The following is a 12,172-nucleotide window of genomic DNA, read 5'->3' as shown; positions in this document are numbered from 1 at the left end:
ACAACCTTCCCCACCCCCCTGCTTTTCTCAGGCATTAAAAGTGGGACAATGAAAAAAGTCACCGTTGTCTCGCTAATTTGAAATCCATTGAATAATATGATAAATGAGATCAACTTTTTGTACAGAATTAGTGAAACTGGCAAAAAATAAATGTGTCAGTTACAGCACATCTGTTCTCTTTTACGCTTTACTTAAGAAAATAATTCTTGCCAGATTTTACCCACCCATAATAATTACACAATTTTTACAGATGTAGTTTGTAACAGCTTTACTTCGGTCCAAAACCTTTAATATGACTTGCGATGAATTTACTTCTTGGCTTGCACTTTATTATGTTTTTGCAATAAAGGGGCTGAGGTAAAGTTATTTGTTTCCAGCTCTGCACCTTTTACTAACATTTTTATAAACAAAACTGTTAGGCTAGAAATGATTGTTGCTGTCATCACTACTGTTACTATTGCAATTACTACACATTTTGCATTTAGACATTTAATTTGGCATTTGTTTGGAGTCTGTTTTCCTTGCTCTTGATTATCTGTTCTTTGGGAGCACCAGACCAGTGAGACGGGTACTTACGCATGTCCAGCTGCAAATGATAAAACCTCATGACTTCCACTGATATTTAAAGACAACACTACTAATTATTGGAAATGGGTCCTGGCTATCAGATTTCAGCCAGCTCCAGGAATCTCCATGGTTCAGAAGCATTAGGGCTCAGAGCTTTGATTTAGCCACTGAAAGCAGAACTTGAGATCCAAAGTCCAGGCCCCTGCCATGCCAGGTCCTTGGTGTGGGCCAGCCTCTAATTGTAACTGCATGGCAGGCAATGCAACCAGCTTTAGGCTGTCTCATGTTTACATCAGTTTGCAAAACTTTATAGATCAGATGCAAATATTTTCAGTTGCTGAAACTTTCCATAAGATACACTGGCCTTTGTCCAAATGAATTCTGACATCCAATTCTTCAATTCTTTAGAGGAAAAAAAAATAATAATAATAAAAAAAAATTGCTGTTTCCTACTAAAAGCAGATAGGATGTATTGGGTTTCTTTTTCTGGGCCAGATACTTTAAGAAAACTGATTCACAGGCAACAGCACATTATTTCATGAGCAGAACCAGCCCAATAGCACTGCTTTGGAGGAAGATGCTCCATTTAATTAAGGGGCCTAGGCGGAGTAGTGACCACAAGCCGTTTTTTATCTCGTAAATTAAATCTCCATTACTTTTAAAGGGAAGGGGTGACAAGTTAAATAGACGTTATACTCTAGCAACGAAAGCAATCACTGGTCATATGCGTTTGGTATCCATATAGATCTATGCCACACTATCCAATATTATTGTTATTATAATTCATGGCATAAACTGTAACCACTTGCGACTGCTGCACACTGCACAACCCAATTAAGAGCAACAGAAATGGCTCCATTTAATGGGTCCAATGACATGATAATGCGTTCCAAGGGTCAGTGCCCTACATCGCACATCAATGGCAGTTGACACACTGTTTTTTAATACTACCACTTAAATATGCATTAGAGGTTTAAAAGCAGCATTGAAGTAATGAGAAGGGTTAGACTTAAACTTATAAGTGCAAGTAAAGTGTGACCTGCAAATATAAGTGTTGATAAATTCAGGGTACAGTTTTTTTAAGCATAAATGCTCTTTTTAAGATTTACGTACTTTTTACTTAGTGCTCCTGAAAAACCTAAAGCATTTACTGCATTTTCTTAGAGCAATGAAGCCTTCACCAGATGAGGCCTGTAAATGAAAAAGGGCATTTTTACTCGCAATATGATGGCATCATGCCCATAAACATGTGATTTCTGAAACGGAATTTAGGAAGCCATTCAATGTGCAACCACAACGTGAAGGGCATCTTGTCACAGCGTGCCAGACAGCTGGGCACATTCCTTTCTATCTTGCACCCTATCCTGCAAACATGTCCCATCCCTTTTTCAGCAGCTGTAGGTGCAATGAGCTGTGGGAAGACCCAGTGCACCTCCTGGGACCATCTCCAGCTCCAGGAGGATTCCCACCACACTCAGGAGTGGTTTCACAGCTTGTGTGTTGCCCGAGTCTTCTTCTGGTGGGGTCTTGGATCTTTTGGGGTTGCTCATTAAGCTGTTCCCACTGTTTTTTCAACTCACAGTTTTTTTTCTTTTTCTTGTAGACAGCTCAGACACACACAACCAGAACAAAGCAAGGATGGAAGTACAGGGTGAGTATAATAAAGTATAAAATATTGGCCCCTCCAGTGTCAAATATTTTGTCTTCTGGGTTATCTCTGCATTATCCTGAATGCTTTCCCCATGGGTGAGCTCTGCACCATAAAACCACCTAACAGTCCCAGTGGGGGGCAGGGAAACCCTGAAGGGTTGTGGGAGTTGGGCGGCACCAGACATATTCTGCATATAGAGGTGCATCTTCCAACCCCCTCCATCACTCAGCTGCCCCAAGAAAATTAGGCAAATTCACCATGAGTCCTGCAACATTTGTTGGGTTTTCTGTGGCACTAAAGTGGTGTTGGCCAGGCTGCAACACCCATGGGTGCTGCTGTGCAAGAAGGCTGGGCTGCTGGACCAGCACTGCGTGTCAATGCCAGGACTCTCTTCTAAACAAAACAACCCAAAAACAAACAAACAAAAAGTATATCTAATATTTTGGCTGCTGAATCACTTTTAAAAGCTGACATTGTCCCTATAATCCCATCTGAACATTGTGTGCAAGTGATTTAAATATGTGAATAATCACTCCGTGCTCCTGTCATATAATCTTTTTTAAGTTGTTTAGCCAGATACTGGAGCTAGTCCAGTTCCCCTTCCAGCTGAGCCCTTTCTCTTGCACAACATGAGCACACTGTGTGGATCATTTTCCAGAGATAATGGAGCGCGTGCTCTCGGTGAGCGCCTGCCGTTCCCATCACAGCACCCCTCCGTCCATCCCGCGCCATCACACGGGCACGGCCCCTGCTCTGCCCAGCCCCAGCCAGCCCGGCACAAAGAAACGCTTTGGTGGTGCGGCAGCAGCGTGCTGCCAGAGCAATGCGCCTAGCTGCCTCCCCCTTTTAGGGAGGAAGTGGCTGTAATGAATTTAGATGATATTCAGCTCCACTACGCTGCTTAATTCACTCGGTGGCCTTGATGTTATAGGAGATGAGCAAAGGGACCGGGGGTAAATCCAGTTGACTTGGTGTTAAAGTTAACATTAACAACAGTAACAGCGAGCTCCCGGTGTTCGACTGTCACTGACCCTTCAACACGACTCAAAAGCGCTGTGATTCCCATATTTCCCCTGCTAAAGCAAATACAAGCCCGCACAGTGGCGCGCGGTTGGTTTTGAGCGTGCCCTGCGCTGGGTGGTCTGGGGACTTATCCTACTTCCCATCTCATTTGCCTGCAAACGCCTTCACCTTGTCAGGGCCAATAATTATCCGGCCGGCGATGCTCAGAGCTGCCATTCCTTAAGATTGGATGAGATTGAAGAGGCTGAGGCTTGGCTCCTCTGTGCATTTTCTCCGTCAGTTAGTGTATACACTGGGGGCCCGGCGAGCCCTACAGCAGAGCTACACTAACTTTCTCTCCCCTTCCTTATTATGGAGCTTAATAACAGCAGGCAGTGTATTAATATGTAAGAGATCAAGAGATTATTGATTAGAATCACTTGGCTAATATCCCCTGTCTGTCATGTAGTTCAGCAGCCCTTTCATGATTTTTTGTGTCAGTCCATTTAAATATTCATGACAGAGTTGCTTTGTACCTCCACGGCTGAATTTCTAATTAATCTGTCAAAAGAAATACAATATGCCCCTAAGCCTTATTATTATAAGGGTCAGCTGAAACAGAGCTGGCCTGGCTAGGCCTAAGGGGTAATTAATTATAACAATGCGGTGTTTACCTTCGTCGGTACCTGCGGCCTAAATGAGTGCTAAATTAGACTCAAACCACTTCAGTCCGTGTTTGAAGCACCCCGATATGCCAGACTAAATCATAATGATGGGGAGGAGAGAGCGGAGAGCCGCTCCTGTGTAACAACATAATCAGCAATTATAGCTAGGAAATGGGGAGAAGGGGGAATTTTATCTCATTAGAAGAGCCCGAGCAGAAAGTTTTTTTTTCTGTCACCAGCTCTTTTCTTTAGAATTCAAATGATCCCACTCTAAAGGTGAGGGATCTCAAATTTAATTCCAGTGCAGAAAGCTGGCCTAATTAGTGGTATACTTTGGCTAAAATATGAATGACATTTGCTCCAGCTTGCAGCGGCCTATTAATAGAGGGTGTCAGAGTGAAACATTAAGTGTATCATTCTTCTGTCAATTTATTTCTGTCATTATTGTTTCTTTATTTCCTCTGCCACATTATGGTCACTAATTTCTTCTCACTTTTATGAGATTCTTAATGTGGGCCTTTAATGAACTCCAAAAACTCAACCACAACTCTGAAATTAAAATACTAGTCTCCTGTCAGTGTGACGCGACAGAGTAAAACTTGAATAGTATCATTCTTCTGTCAATTTATTTCTGTCATGATTTTTCTTTATACCCTGCCACATTATGCCCACTAGTTTAATTCCATTTTTATGTGACTTGTTAATGTGAATTTTAGGTGGCTTTTAATCACCTCCAAATTTGTAGAATATCACAATAAATCATAACTGTATCCCCTCTTATGACAATTTATTTCTGTCATTATTTTTTATTTCTCCTTCCTTATTACAACTCCTAGTTTCATCTCCTCCTCTGTGACCTTTACATAGTTGCATTTGGAGAAGGGAGCACAGCCAAAGTTTGCTCTTTTGCAGCAACAAGGCAGCGGGGCTCTTGGTGGGGCGTGCTCAGCCCTCTTGGCAGCATCACGGCGGATCTGCTGCCTGGTCCCACCACAGCCTCCACCTAAACCACGGCTGAATGTCAGCGATGGAGGCACACAGGAGTCTGGGGGCACTGGGATGCCCAGCCAGTGTGCTCAGGAGCCTGCCCGCAGCCCCCGCAGCAGCCTGCTGTCACCATCGGTCTCCTCTCAAGTGTTAGCGTTTGAGTAAATGACTTTTCATTAATAGTATTGATTAGGGACTACCCAAATCATCTTTTTAATGAAAGGGTGTAATTAATTGTAGGTGGTGAGTCCTGTTTCTCCTGATTGCTGAAGGACAATACAAGCACGCCCATGCCATAACGCTGGGACCTAATAGCGGGTGTTCTGGTACCTGCAACATCTCCCTTTATGCTGAGATGTTAGGAAGAAAAGTTCTGTGATGTTTCAACAAACACTGTAGTCCACACCAGTTATTAGGTAATCACTCACTTTCTCCCCCTGAAATAGCTGCACATCTAAACTTCATCTGGTTGAAGAGATCGAGTAATCCCCAGCCAGTCTTTCAGAACTCTGCATAAAGTCTGTAAACGATGAAAAAGGAGATGAGGGGGATCTTTTTTCCCTGAGATGACTGCAAACATGATCGCTCATGGGCTGTTCCTTCTGCCCAGCCCAGCCTGGTCTCTCCATGTCCCCCGCTGCACGTAATGCCAGGCATACGTGTGGCCTTTAACCACACATGAGAACAGGGTGGGGAGGCTGAAACTCACCACTGCCACTGCAGATCTGCCATTTGGGGCACTCTAGCCTGATAAATGACCCTCTGGAGTGCTCCAAATGGAGGTGGACATGGTCCTCCAGGAGCTCAGACCACCACTCATTGCTGCCTTGATATTTGCCCTGTTTCCCCAATACCTGCATGCCCAACATGCAGGAGACATCTGCACCACTTTGTGAAGTCAAACCCAAATATCACAGCTAGGGTAAGTAAGTGGGCTCAGTGTTACCCAATTATTATCCTGGGCATTCAGGATTATGTCTGTGATGGAGGCTGGAGAGGAGCATCAGCTGAGCCTGGGTTCAGCTGGAGCCTCAAGCTAACAGCAAGTAGGTGGCTGAAACATGAACACGCTCAGAGCTAAGACGATATGGAGTTTGATTAGATTTTGGATGTAATGGTACGGATTTAAATGATCTGGAAGAAATTCATGGAGCCAGTGGTGGTGAAGCACTGCTTCTTTTGGACCCCAGCCCACCTAGCCTTATTGTGGCAAAAGTGCTAGCAAAGACTGAAGGATCTGACCTTCCTGGGACCACATGAGGCCCTGGAGATACCAGTGGGATGGTATCCCCACTTCTGGGCTTCAGATGTCACCTGCAAAGCTTCTGCTGTTTTATGCATCTGGTATTCTTGGTGGGGCAGTGGTATAGGGTGAGGTGCTTTGGGTGAGTGCTGCCCCATGGGCACAACTGTGCCCTGAGCCTTCAAAGTGTGAGCGTGTCCCTAAACTGAATATTCTGTGCTCCTTTTTGACCAGTATAAAGTGAACAAATTGCACAAAGGAGAATTCTTCTGAGAAGTGTGACACCGTATTTCCTGCATCTGTCTGCTATTTCTAAACTGATAAGAAATACTACATCTTTAGGCTCTAGACTGCCATTAATTAGGTGGCAGTGTGTGGCATGCATACGTAGGAGGCTCTCAGAGAACAGCAGCAAGTACCGGTATAGGGTAGGAGCCTGCTGAAGGATGTTAAACAACTGTAGGATCTGCTGTACATGTATTTACATTTTTTCATAACCTTAAATAATTTGCCTGAGAAATATTTTGAGGGAAATATGCAAACGTGCCTTGGAAGTAAATTTCATGGGCAAGTGACACTAGACTATTTGGACACCCAGTGAAGTCTGCAGGAGCTGTCTCCTTAGGAGCAGGTGTTAGGCGTTTTGAAATCCAACTCTTTGCATACATTTCATAAAACAATCTTTAAATTTTGAGTTAAAGAGGACCTGAAATTGCAGAGGAACACTATGCAATGATCTGATTTTGAGATCCATTAAAACAGGCTAAGCAGAATCTCTATCTATAATGCCCCATTAACAAAACTATTGTTATTTTGCTAAGGATGTCTATAGACTGTTAAAGCATGAAAGTCCTATAATTTCATAAAAATCCAAACTATTCAAATTTCCATACAGTGGTGCTTTTGTATCTAATTTAAAATGGGTAACAAGCTTACTGTATACATACAACAGATCATTAACTTGATAAGATACTAGTAGCATATTAAGTGAATATTGTGTTGTGCTAGCAAAACAAATACAGAATAGAAACTTGCTAATGCAAAAGATTTTTTTATATCATTAGGAGTGGGTCATCTTTTGGTATTCAAATAAGTAAACTGAATTCCATCACTGAACACTCCAGCTTTTTTTCCCCTACTCTAATTGAAAGGAAAAGCACAGGATGGAAAAAGGTCCATATAGGTGTGAAAGGCTGAGGTCAGATTATTTTAATATTTTTATTTTTCATTTTTTTTAGGAGGGTGCAATTATCTGAGATATTAGCTTCTATAGTTTTACTTCTCCTTTTGTGTTTCTAGCCTTGCCAATTCTTAATGCAAAGAACTGGTCTCATTTTCATCCAGGCTGTGTTTCACATTTGGTAGAGTCTGTTTGCAGCTGCCTCTCTTTCAATATTTGTCTAAATAAAAGCATATTTTAAACCTATGAAGCCAGTATCAGTAACATGCATATTAATTTTAATTACAAAAAGGTCCAAACTTTCTATCTAATTTCATATTAAAGCACTCTTTAAAATTCTATCACACTAGAGAGGGAAAAACATTAACAAAAAATATTTACACATGGGGAGTTTCTTAAAGAATGAATTATAATCATCTCAGAAAAGGGCCTAAAGGGGGAACGTACCAAGAGGACTGAGGCTGGCAGTGTGGGAAATATATACATGTAGGCAAACGTGCGCGTCCCCGTGCTCTGCCTGCACAGAACTGTGCTGGCAACATTCATAGTCCTTCCCTGCGCCAGCATGGCCGGGCCTCAGAATTAGTTTCTTTGTCTTTATTCTAGACTGTTTGGGCATCTTTTGCAGGCAGGTGGGCTGCCAGGATATGGGGTGGTGTGCGGGGCAGGCAGTGCTGCCGCAGGTGTGTGCGGGGCAGGTGGTGGGATGGGCCCCGCAGCCCCACGCTGCATTTTGGGATTGCCCCTCCTGCACTGCAAAACGCACCCTGGAAAGCACCTCTGCCAGCTCAGGGTGGGGGCTCCTTTCCAGCACGACAAAATTCCCCATTTATTTCCTTTGATATCTGTATTTAAGGGGCTAATTTCTGCTAGGCATCAGAAAATTCCTGAAAAAGATGACAGGGGAGACGGTGGCCAGAGCTGCGCAGCTTGCCGACTTCTGTGTTTTTTTTTAATTCTGTCAGTTGGATATTGACTGACTTTCTAATGCACACTCCTCTAATTCTTAATTAGAATGACATAGCTAATTAATAAGTTTTTTCCAATTATAAATTAACTTAGGATCAGAACTCTGGCTTTGCATGTAATTTCCTATAATCGCTAAAGCTACTGCAAAAACATGTCTCCTACCAACCGTAACTTTTTTATTTAACACAGACAGACAAGTTCTCACTGGGTTTAAATTTTACAGCAAATTATCTCTGTTGGGATTTATGAAGGGAAATTAAAAAAAAAAAAAAAAAAAAAAAAAAGAAATCAGAAGAGTTTTCTCTTTTCTTTTTTTTTTTTCTTTTTTTTTTTTTTTTTAACGCTCCTTTCTTTCTTAAACAAAATAGCATCTCTTAATGGACAATTTCTTTCTGAGATTTGAAAGGAATTCATCTTAATATTTTAATGTTATTACAGGGAAGGAAGAAAGAGAGCAGGTGATAATTCGTTTTTTCATAACTGTTACCACCTTTTCATGGTTTCTGCAAAAATGATTTGGGAGGATCCCGCATGCTGCTCATTTATAGAATCTTAACTGGAGAGACACTTATCTCTTTAGTAATGAACCAGTGTAATTAAAGGTGGGAATGTGGAAGAGTTCAGGCACTGGCAACATGTCACATAGTTGGCTGCTGCAATTCCTCGGTGGTTTATCAAAGACTACTCCTTTAATATGGAGATTACACTTATGTACTTGTCTGAACTTGAAAGGCATTTGCCTAATTTACTTATTAATGAGATGTAAATCTATTTGTACGGCACGTCACAAGTTTCCCGAAATCGCTGCTACTTAACCGGTGATAAACCCTATGATTTAAACGAAAAATAATACATTTAGCTTTCCACATTCATTCTGTTAAAAATTGATATAGTCTATGTTAAATTTATTAATATTGCTTGCTGTCATTCAGTTTGCAGCTCTTACTGAAATATGACTTGACAGCGGCCGCATTAAAGATGTATGCCATTGTATTCAACAAAGATTAATGAAGCCCGGTAAAAATAGCTGTAAAAGAGAAAGTGATCCGAATGTAAAATCAGTGAATTAAATGAGGCCTTGCATACCATTTGTTAATATGCATGAGGAGGGAGGCAGCGAATGAAAATGTCTCCCTGCAAAGTTCATTTGGGAATGTTTCAATATTGTCTGAATATCACCAAACTATTGAACAGCGGCTTAATAGAGCCCCATGTACCACCGAGGTCCGTGCGCCAGTGCCCTGAGAAAAGCCGCAGACAAAAACTGATTCGCTTGCAAGCAGAGGGGAAGCCTGCAGTAAAAATAATAATAATCTGAGCCTAATAATATAAATACATACAGGATAGATGTCTGTTCTCCTCCTTCTTCCCCCCACTCCACCTTCCTCCGTCTGTCTACGGTGGAGGCTTTCAATATTAAAGCCACTTGTGATAGAGAGCTTTAATGCTGTGTGCTTCTTTTTACGGAAGAATTGCATGCGGCAACACTTAAAAGGCTTAGATCCTGCGGATTTCCGAGAGGTTAATGTGTCTGTCTGTCTGGGTGTCACAGCTATTCGCACTCCGGGATCCGTGCAGGCAAAGACTTTACCCACTTCTTTGATTTTTTTTTTTTTTTCAGGGAATGATTTATTTCAGCAGCCCTCATTATAAAATGCTACTGAATTCATAACATACAGGTTAAGACTTTCAGATAAATTAGCGCTGACAGAAAATAGTATGCAGTAATCACAACGTAAACACGGCGTATTTATCAATCAGGGCACCGAGGTATTTGGATGGGCTTGTTTCCAGATTTGAACGCTAAGTCAAAGATTTGCAGAAAAGACTGCTCTGAAATATTTTGCTTCAGCAAGTTAAAAACATATATTAATCTGGCTGCCCCTTTGGTAGTAAAGTAGTTAATGCACCCAAAAGCCTGTCAGCTTGGAGGCAATTTGGAGGTATAATGCATACACGCATGGTGTAAGAGCTTGTAGAAAGCTCTGCCTAAAGCATAAACTTTCCCAAAAGAATGAACACCGGTGTTCAAACCCAGAACCATTTAGAGGGATTTTTGTTCTGAGGCTCAGCTCACGTCACCCAATTTTGCAGCCTCACCAGGTAGGGTGATGTGGGGAATATTGTCACCGAGCACAGGACCTGCAGCAGCAAGCAGGTTTCTGCCCACCAGTTTTGCTCTCAGGGAGAGTTCTGGAGCCTGGTGCTGGTCACTTTTTGGGGCAGGGACAGGGGCACCTCACCCCATGCTGCTTATATGGGCCACAGGCAGCAGTGCTGGGAAATTTCAGCCGCATCTTCGGGGACTAGGGAAAGTCAAGCCACACTTTTGGGGGGTTGGAGAATGCTGGATCAGATCAGGCCCATTTGTTTTGTCCTGAATTAGCGAATCAAGTGGCAAGCAGACCAGCTAGCTTAACAGGCAATATTTCTTATTAAATTTTTTCTTCTTCCTCAAGTCATTGGGAGGAAGAAATATGTATCTTTCATTAAATAAACTGACTGGTGTATGAAACAAACCAAAAAAACACTCAATATATATAGAAAAAAGCCCTAGCCTATTCGTTCCTCTGTTTTGCCATTTCTGATACATGGTGAGGTTTGGCCAAAATAGTACTGGGTTCCATATATTTTTGGAATTACTTACAAAATAAAGTCAAATGAAAATAGATGCAGGTCTATATGTTGATTTTTTTTTTTTTTTAGGTTTTGTTTATACTCTCCATTTAAAAATATAATTTTCCTGATTAAAAAGTTCATACTTCTTTCTCCCATTGGGTGATCAAAAAAAAAAAAAAAAAAAAAGATAGTGGAAACACAATTTGCTTTACAAAAATACTTTCACATGATGCTGGAGAGAGCTTAGAAAATATAAAGATCTTTGACTCAGGCCTAAGGATAAGTCTAGAATAAAAATGCTCTATTTTTAGCAGTATAGAAAAATAGGTAGTATGCAAAACTATTTTTTTCAATCCAGCTGTCCTTCACATTTCATTTTTGAGAAAAGTCCCGGTATCCTTGGAATATCTGCTTCTGCCTTTGCTTAATTAAGAACATTTGTCTAGTTGCAAGACTCAGTTCATCAAGAGTAGACATTAAAAAAAGAAACAGCAAACACCCAATGGGGGAAGAAGCAAAGAGCCTGCCCTTCGGGTTCCCAGCTCTCCCTGATATAACTAATTAAAGCCATTCATAAGGCAACCTGCACTAATGGCCAGACACAGGCTACTCTTGCTCGGTGTTGGCTGCAGCATGTGCACCCTGTGGAACAACTTATTTGCTTCCCTAGCCCCTTTTCCTCAGTGTAAGATAATGTGAGCAGAAGGCAAGGCCCTGTATAACGAAGTAGCACAATTAGTAAGAAGTTGCTCTGGTTTTAATGCCATCACTGCCTTGTTCTGTGTGTAGCCCACCTGAAATGCTGATCACTGCCTGTGGCACCCACCCCTTGGTCGTGTTGGCTCCTCTCTCCTGAGGTGAGCATCCAACAGCCAGTGGTGGGGACGAAACCATGACTTTCTCTCATTTATTAAAAGAATGGACAATTTCTCCCTGGCAGAAGTTTCTAAGATTATTTCCAGACAAAAGAGAACAAACAACAAATAATCCCATGCTGCCTTGAGATTGGCACCACTGCCCAGGGAGCCCAGTTCACCCCAGTTTCTCCAGTAAGGTCCCCATTCAGGCAAGGTGCCTACACAAACATCACCAGCCCCCACGGACTGTTGCCCCATTGAGCCTGTGGGCAGCTGTGCAGCTTTGAGGCATAGTGATAAAGAGCATCGTGTCTCATGTCTCTAAAGCCAAATCTTCAGATGATACAGCTAAAATATAAAGGAAAACCTTCCCATAATAATGTCACGGTAAGCAAACACTCCTGCCTTCTTCTGCAGCATCTCACAGTAACA

Source organism: Aythya ferina, assembly GCF_964211825.1.
Source record: "Aythya ferina genome assembly, chromosome: 7".
NCBI classification, from domain to species: domain Eukaryota; kingdom Metazoa; phylum Chordata; class Aves; order Anseriformes; family Anatidae; genus Aythya; species Aythya ferina.
Note: the sequence above shows the minus strand (reverse complement) of the source record.